The sequence below is a fragment of the Furipterus horrens genome, unplaced genomic scaffold, assembly GCF_987537825.1.
Source record: "Furipterus horrens unplaced genomic scaffold, mFurHor1.1.pri manual_scaffold_1, whole genome shotgun sequence".
NCBI classification, from domain to species: Eukaryota; Metazoa; Chordata; class Mammalia; order Chiroptera; family Furipteridae; genus Furipterus; species Furipterus horrens.
This window is the reverse complement of record NW_028327171.1, coordinates 27,204,671-27,214,508: the sequence shown is the minus strand read 5'-3', so window position 1 is coordinate 27,214,508 and position 9,838 is coordinate 27,204,671.

The following is a 9,838-nucleotide window of genomic DNA, read 5'->3' as shown; positions in this document are numbered from 1 at the left end:
TAGGTACCTCATAAAATGTTGTTAAAATAAGTGGACAAAAAGCATTTGAAAGAAGTTTGAGAAATATCAAGTACCATGTAGTTTCATTCATGACAGGGTTTGCATTAATTTAGCTTTCCTTAAAGTTAGCCTATATTACACAAAATGTAGGTTCTATTGTCACATTAATTTAGCAAATGCTGGGTTAAGAAAATCCTCCAGATTCTTTACCTAGGATAGTGGTTCCCAACCCTATCAGATACATTGTGCCCTTGTTGTAAACACGTACCTTTGTAACATCTCCTCTACCACCCTAAAACAAGGTTATAGACATGTCCTACACAAACAGAATATCCAAAAAGACCACCACCACCAACAGCATTATGTAAATGCTTGTGAACGACTAAACCAAAGTGGTCACACGCTTGCATCTATATGAAGAATCATGGCAATATGACAGCTCCAGACAGAGTCTCCAGAGTTGTGCTGTATCAGCGACTTGAATACAACCTGCAGCATTTGCTTATAACGTGCTTGCCTGAAACAGTAAAAACAATTCTTTGTAAAGCTCCAAACAAAATACAACCTTCCCTTGATTTATATGGTTACTATAGTTTTAAGATATTCAGTGTCTACAATGATAAAATCACAACTACTTGGTGTTTATACATAAAACAGTTGGGTCTGAAGCTTAATGGTAAACAGATTTCTCAGCTACATGACTATAGGGACAAGTCCCAGGGGGCGAGGAATAACTTGATTTTATGGGACTGTCTCTGTACTGCAGTCTATCTAACACCCATGACCTCTGGGCCATCAGGGTGACAACAAAAACACTTACACAAATTTCTAATTTATAAAACATCCCCAAGGGGGGCAATACTGCTTCATTAAGAATCACTGCTTCCAGGGCTTTAGTTTTTACCATGATAATGTGAAGGGAAAAAGTTTGCCCATACTTAACCACAGAACACTTTGTTACCCAAGAAGCTTCCAGAGGGACTATAGTTTCACTAATCACACTTTGGGAAATATTGGTATTAAGCATTTTTAAAGAGCAGATCAAATAGTGAAAGCATACTGAGTACCTGCCACAGGTGAACAGCAATAAGAAGGGTGTGGAGGTATGTTTTCCAGGGATGAAAAGCCTGATGCTTCTCTGGGTTTCTTGGTGTATCAATAATAGAGAATAAATATCCCTCAGAAGACAAGAGAGAGGGAGCTCAGAGAAACTTTTCTAAGATACTCAGACATCACAGGCCAGAGCCTGGCTCATCAGTATTCAGGATAAATGGTATTCAAGTTTTAGATTTGGAACCTGGACTGCTGCTTGGAAGTCACTTTTATGGTCCTTGAACATATTACTCCATAAATTTATTTTTCAAGGGCTGTAAATTTCTCTATGCCCTTTTCCCAAAAGGAAATGGATTTGTAGATCAGTCCAGTGAATGAGGTGGATAACGTTGGCTATTCTTTTGATTATCAATTCAATATAAAAAATTACAGCAATTAAATGTTTATTTCCATTATTCTCTCAAAACTACAGGTTTTAGAAACACAAAGATATGTTTAAATTGGACCCCCAAACCAGATTTAACTCATAACCTAATGATTTTTTTTTTTAAATAAATAAAAATCCCACTATTCAGGGCCTAATGAAGCTAAGACTGTTCAGATGTTCTGATTAATACTCAAGTGAAATAAACTCCAGTAAATAATTACAGAGCAATTTGATAAATGCTATTAGTTACAGGACCAGAGGAGCTTAATTACATCATCAATATGTTTTTTTTTTTATTTCAACAGATTTTAAAATAAGTGAGAATAATGTTTCTAATTTTCCTAAATGTTCACCATGCATTGGTGCCATCTGGTGGACATTTTTAACTAAAACTGATGGTTTTTAAAAATTGGGGGCTTTCTCCTTTCAAAAAAAAAAAAAAATGCAGAAAAGCACATTTTATTCTGCAACACACTTTATCTTATAGTTGATGTGATTTGAGGAACAATGCATCAGTTCACTCCTACTAGGTTCTATCAAACTGACTAAGATCTCTTACCACATGGCCACATCTCATCTTTATTCAGATCTGTGAGTGGATTAAGTTACCATATTATTTGTAAAATAAGTATTTGACAGTATGTACTTGAAATTTTAACAAAAATGAATATATATGTAATGTCTAAAATCAACAAGGGCTGCTTATATAAGACATTTCTTCAAATCAATATGACAGAAAAAGCAAAAAATATGTATAAGCTCTGACCAGAATGAGATATGAAATACTCCATACATTATATAAAAATTAAAATGAGATCACTTTATACCTACCAGGTTGGCAAAACTTATTTTAAAAGTTTGATTATTAGCAAGTGCTCATGAAAGTATGAAGAAACAGAATGTCTGATGGCAAGAAAGAAACCCAGCAGGGCTTAGTTAAGTATGTATGCGTGTACCCTACCACCCTAAAATCACATTCCTAGGTGTTTTAGTTATTGCTGTGTAACAAATCACCCCAAAATTCAGAGGCTTAAAACAACAAACATTTATCTCAAGTTTCTGTGGGTCAGGAATCCAGACGCAGTTTAGCTATGTGCCTCTGGGTCAGGGTATCTCAAAAGTCTCCAGAGTCGGCAATCCAGGGTCAGCTGGGACTGCAGTGACCTTAGGCTAAGTGGGAAGGGGCCTGCTTCCAGGCCCTCTCGGAGCTGTTGGCGGGCTTTAGGGCCCTGTCGGCTTTAGGTCAGACAGTGAATTCCCTGCCACAAGGACCTCTCCATAGGGCGGTTCACAACATAGTCCTCTACTTCCCCCAGAGAAGCAAGAATGAGAAATAGCAAGACAGAAGTTACACATCTTTGGTAAACTAATCCCAGAAGAGAGATCGCATCACATTTGCTACATTCTATTCATTAGAAAGCAACCACTAGGTTCAGCCCACTTTAAAGGAAAGAGATTAAACAAGGGCATGCAGATAGTAACTGAATGCAATGTATGCAAATATGAATCATTATGTTGTACACCTGAAACTAACATGTTGCATGTCAGTTATACTTCAAAAGGCGGTGTGGCATGAATATCAGGAGGCAGGGAACACTGGGAGCCATTTGGAGGCTGCCTACCACACTAAGTATATACCCCAGAAACTCTCAACAGATCAACAAAGCAGGGATGAGATGGTCCCTTGCAGTATTGTGTTGGCAGTGGTGACGAAGGGAGAAAGGAATGAGCACAGTGACTTGCATGGGCCGAAATCAATGTGCCACGAATTAAGTATAATCAGTTCAGTTCTGTGAAATTAAGGGCGCGAAGAACAAAGCCCAAAAGACAAAGAGTAACCCTGTTGCTGTGCTCAAAGGCCCTTGAGAGGTCTCCTTCCTAGACAGTGATGGTTATCAATTATAAGAGATATGCCCATAGGTATAGTCTTTGCGCAGGCTAGTTACCTGTTGTTTTTCTACCCACCTACCCTACTATGTGCTATTCAACACATGAGGCTGGGAGATGTCAAACTACATTTCTAAGCTCTCTTGCAAGTTGACAAAAGGGCACTAGGAAGCTGAAGGCTTCAGAAGGAAGGAAGCAGAAAGGCTCTGGCTCCCAGCGTGACAGTCGCTGGCAGATGATCTGGCTGCTAGGGGAATGGAGTGAGCCCAGATGGGCGGCTGGGGCAGAGGCAGCACCCTTTGGTGAGGTGACAGCTCTTCAGCAGACCCAGGCCTGCCTCTGACAGTGAAGCAGCTGGCCAGCCCAAGGGTGCAGCACCCACAGCTTCTGATGTCCCAGCATCAGCCCTTCATCTTCCTTTTTATTGCTCCAGTCCCACTTGTCTTCCTGTTTGCACTTCATGTCAGTACAGAGAATAAAGGTCATCTGAAAAATACTGCTTTTCTACTAACTTCGTAATAATAGGACCCCACAATTTTAAACAACTAAATTCCCATGTTACAGATGAGATTGATTTAGAGAAGATAAGTACTGTACTTGCCTAAGGGTCATGGCTGGGATTTGAACCCAGTACATCTGGCTCCTAAGCCTATCACTTAACTATATTCTGCACTTCCTTTCACACACATGTAAGTAAAATTATATTTCCCCCATGATGTCATACAAAAGAAAGAAATGTGACAGTGTAACAGAACCCCTGGGCTGCTCGGATTGAAACAGAACCCACGGGCTGTTTAGTTAGGGGCCCGACTGCCCGCCGCCAGAATTATAACTCTGAATACCAGAGTTTGGTGAAAAGAAAAAGAATTGTTTATTTGCACATAGTCCTGCCTTCCCCTCCCAGACCTGGCCAGTCTTAGGAAAGTCAGAAACACCGTTTCCCTACTTCCTAGGCACAGTTCAGCTCTACCAGTAGCTGCCAATCACTCAGTTCTGATTGGGGAGGTCCTTTCTGTGCTGTGGTGCCCTCCAGCTCTCAATGCAGGACCACCTGGATTCTCAGCCTCCTTGTAAACTGCCTTCTTCCTGCAAACCGCGCAGATCTCCTCTCCTTCTCAAAGCAGCCTGGTGAGAGCTTCTTCTTTAAGCAGCCTGGAGGCCCCTTCTCCAAGCCACATGAAGGGAGCCCACAAGAGCAAGAGCCAGCCTCTTAAAGCAGCCTGGAGACCCCTTCTCCAAGCCACATGGAGGGAGCCCATGGGAGACAGGGCCAGAGAGAGAGCGCGAGCCCCAGAGAGCCAGAGAGCCAGCTCCAGAGCCCCAGCTCCAGAGCCCCAGCTAAAATGTCCGCAGCTGCTTATCTCCCTCATTGCGTCCTCTGACCCAGTGGGTGTTGCAAACCGTCCTGACCATTCAAAGAACCCTACGTAGGCTCTGTCTGCTCCTTCCATACCAGCCCACAGTCCAAGATCCCCCCCATCTTCCTGAGCCTTGGAAGTAAAGAGAATCTTTGCAACAATGTTTCCAGCCACTAGCCCCAGGCATGTAAGGGCATCCTGAAAGCTGCTTCCTTTTCCCTATCTCCCAGACGCAAACTCTGGGGTTTGTTTTTGGACTCCCCTGTTTCTGTAACGACTGCATGGTCAAGACAGCTAAATAATGCCAGAGGCCAGGGGCCCTTTTAGGTAAGCATTCGTTTTATATCCTTTTGCTTTAGAAAAAAGAAAATGTAAAAAAAAAAAAAAAAAAAAAATGTTATACAATGAAAAACATGACCAGCCTCCCTTCCTTCTTGAAAAATTGATTCGTATGCTTGGGGTAAAACTACATACGGTTCCATATGTCATATATAGTCTGATGCTAAATTTCCCATACTTAATGGGAAGCACCAGATCAGGAAAAGGTAGTATCAGACCTGTAACTTGTTAGATTGTTTTGCACTAAAAAGTATTTTTTAAATAATTAAATGCATTTCTAAGAGAAGTCATATCACAATTTAGAACTTTTATAAAAAAGCATTTCTATTATTCTTGCTTACACTGGAAATTCTCAAGTCATAGAACAATGGGGGTAAAGTACAGGGCATTGATGATGGTATCACTGAATGAGGTTAGTCCAAACCTGGGGGCTGTCATAGGATTTCATTCCCCAAATTAGTAAGCTCTGCCCAACTGTGTGAGCTTCAGTTTATTCCCAAATATCTGACAGTAAAGAGCATGTTATAGTGAACACCACAGCTCTAAATATTCCTGTTGAAAAAGAACTGCTTTTAAGTTCTTAACATGGAAGTCTCTCCAGACTGCCAAAACTGATCATTGCTAGACCTCTTTGTCTTCTCCCTAATAATCTCACAGAAAACAAGCACCCTCTCTTCTCTTTTCCCTTACCTAATATCCTCCTCTTCCCAATTGCTAATATCAGCAATAACAAAAAGGGGGAAAAAATTGGCCCTTTTATAGGGAGGGAGGGAGGAATGAATTCACATAAACACAGGACCCCAATGGGGTTATATCTAAAGGAACCTGGAAGTCAACCAGGAGCTCCAATGACCAAAAGTAGAACCATTTAAACAATAAAGTAGTACTAGATAATACCTCAAATTTTAAAATAAGCATTCATGAGTCCATATTGCTAAGTGAACAAATTACTCAATGAGACAAACCTCCCATACAGAACAAATCCAAGTAATTGATGCCTATTTCCCAACTCTCAAGGAGGGGCAGTATGACTCACTACTTCTCTGGCATGGGCTGTTCATAGTGACTTCCTTCCAAAGCGTGTTTTACAGAAAGAGGAAATGAAAGAATAACTTTACAGTGACAAACACTATCTCAGTCAGATGATCAAAGCCAGTATCAACAGTGTTAAATTGGGTTGATAATATAAACCCTTGAACCCGCAACCCAGACATGTGCCCCAACCGGGAATTGAACTGGCAACCGTTTGCTTTGCAGGATGATGTGCAACCAACTGAGCCACATTGCTCAGGGCTGTGATTATAATTTTAAAAGTAGATACAATTTACTGAATGATTACAATTCGTTGCATACTGATTGTGCTTAAGAATTTTACCAATCCTCTGGGCAGTGAACATATCATTCCTTTTCAAAAGAGAAGGAACTAAAGTACAGGTTCAGGAAGTTTAAGTAATATCCCTTATAGGTGGCAGGTAAGCTGACTCTAAGACGGGCTTTTATGTCTATATAATTCAGCTTCCCTAGAATTATCTGCCCAGCATTTCACAAATTAGGCTAGTTCATATATTAATTGAAAGTACTTCATGACAATGTTATGAAGTGGGTTATAAATACCCATACTTACGTGAAATTGGTTGTGTGACAGGCACCACTGCGGTGCAAACATCAAAAACAAAACAGCCTCCATCAAATAAAACGATACAAACAGTGCTACCACCTAACACAGTAGCTAGCAAACCTACTGCTAATAGCTTTTAAATACTAGAGATCTTCTTTTACCAGAAGGCATCTTGAATCATGCCTCTTCCCTAGGCAAACAAGGGAGTTCTTTCAAACTGTATTAAGTCAAATAACTAAAATTGAATATTCTCCCTACACTATTTTGATGTTCAAAGAGATAATTTAGACTGATTTCCCACCTTCAAGGCTCACCACCACTCTGCTCAAGTTATTTCAACATGTGACAGGGTAAGTTGAGAATGTATAGTCTACATCTGTTTTTATGACATTTCATGATTCCTTAATTCACAGGATGATTCAACTAAAGTTGGCCTATTTTTAAGTAAATTATTCTATTTTAGGTAAATTAGTTCTTATCATGAAAATAAGCCAAAGCAGACTGCATATGGGGCCTGAACAAGGAAAATCCAAAACCTGCCCAAAGAGTTACATTATAATACCAGCATCCATAAACAAGATCAAATATGTGGAGCACACCTGTCCAAAGGACATAGGAACCAGATTGACAGGGTACCCACTGACCAACTCTGGAACATGACAAGTATCAACATAAAAAATTAACTCATATAAAATAGTCATGGGATACGAAGTAGAGCATAGGGAATATAATCAATTATATTGTGATACGGTACAATATGCAAAGTGCATGATTGTCTAACCACTAAGCTGTACACCTAAAATCAATAAAAAATAAAATTGAAAGAATATTAAAAAAATTAACTCAATATGAAAACCTGATTTTAAAAATTAGACAAAAAATTTGAGATATACAGATAACAAATAAGCACATGAAAGGATGCTCAACATAATTAGCTGTTAGGAAAAGAAAACAAATTAAAACTACAAAAAGATACCATCATCCACGTATTAGGATGGCTTTAAAAAAAACAAACAAACATCATCAGGTAGTGGTGAGGATGCAGAGTAACTGCTATGTTCATACACTGCTGGTAGGAAGCAAAAGGGCACAAGCCACTATGGAAAAGTTTGGCAGATTCTTATAAAGTTGCATATATGTACACTTACTATAGGAGCTGACAAGCTTTTTATTTACCCAGGTAAAATGAAAACCTGTACAGAAATGTTCACAGTAGCTCTACTCCTACTCACCAAAACCTGGAAATTCAAATGTGCCTCAACAGAAGAGATGAATGCTGGTATGCTACATCCATATAATGCAGTATCACTCAAAATAAAAAGGAACAAGCTCCTGATACATGTAACATCTTGGATAAATCTCAAGTACACCATGCTAAATGGGAGGGGGAAAAAAAATCACACTGAAAGGCTACGTACTATATAATTTCATTTCCATATTTTGGAAAAAGCAAATCCTAAGGTCAGAGAACAGATCAGAAGCTGTCAGGGTTAAGGTGAGGGGAAAGCTCTGAAAGCAAAGGAATGGACAATGCAGTTTTGGGGCCATTGCGGGGATGACAGAATTGTTCTGTAATTTGATTGTGATGATGATAAATAACATGAATCTATGTGTTAACATTCATAGAACTATAAATCAAAAGAGTCAACTTCACTGGAAGTTAAAAATGAATTTTTAAAAAATCAAGTGAAAATAACAATTATAAAGGATTAAATCCCTTAATTCCTTAAAACAGAAAACCAACAACCTGAGGAAGCTTGAGAACGTCTGGACTAACTGGCAGCACAGTTCTCCTGGCACGATGCACTGGGGGTCTGGCATTCCTTCCGGGGCAGTCCTGTAAAAAGGGCTCAGCCTACATCTAATTACAAGAAAACATCAGGCAAACCCATACTGAAGTCATTCTACAAAATACCTGGCTTGGACTCTTCAAAAATGTCAATGACATAAAACAGAAAATCTCAGCAACTGATCCAGGTAAAAGAAGTCTAAAAAGTTATAAGAACCCAATGCAACGCACAATCTTAATTTTTTCTATAGAGGACTTTATAACTGGAACTGAGACAAAATCTCAGTATGATTCTCAATTAGATAACAGTATTATGTCGACGTTAATTTTCTGACTTTGATCAATGCACTATGGTTATGTAAGAAAACTCCTTGGGGGTAAAAGGAAACACTGAAATACATATGGTTACTCTTAAATGGTTCAGGAAAAAAACAGAAAGCAAATGAGGTAAGCGTTCCTATTTGGCAAATTTTTATGAAGCGTATACAGGAATTCCTTGTACCAATCCTGCAACTTTTGCCTGAAAACATGTCCATATTAAAAATAAAATTATTATAAAAAGTAAACATTCCTTGGGCTAAAAAAAGAACAGATAAAATACTCTAAAGAATAAAATGAACACATTTAGTAAAATTAAAAGCCTAGTGCAAACTCTGGCACTGACTCAACACTGACCAGGCAGGTGTGCCCCAGCCTCAAGTTCTGGCTTCTGCTGTGGCAAGGAATCAGCCTGAGGCTGTTAAACATCTGAACTGCACAAGCATCTCTCCCTCGGCCGTTTCCTTGCTCTTTGACTGTCTTTTGCCTATAGAACAGCAGTTTCAAGTACAGATCTGGAGCCAGAGAAAAGAACTGATCGTACTGACTTAGGAATTACTCCTATTTATAAATTGGGTTATAAATCAGCTTTCTGTGAATTTGATTAATACCAGCATACCCAAATTGCGTCAATTCTGGAACACCAACAAGAGTATTTTGGGACCTGTGAGCCTAAAAACGATAATCTAAAATGGTAGGTTTATCAAGGCTGTATAATGGTGCAATTCTTACAGCTTTTCTCTTAGCTACATTCCTGCCCATCACAGCCTTATTTCAACGAACATGTTTCATTACTCAGAAAGACATGACATCCAAGAGTAAGACTGAGTAAGGTTAATGGAAAACTTTTTTTAGTGGGAAACTCACATAAGTAGTTAAATAACAGAATTCCAGTTTGGAAAACTGCATGAGATACTCTGTCATTTAAATATGGCACTGATGCAATCACTTCAAGGACACAAAAAAAGGGGGGAAATGTTTTTATTTTCATCTTTTTCAAAGTCCTGACATAGAACAGGTAAACATAGACCATAAGTGAAAACTTTAAA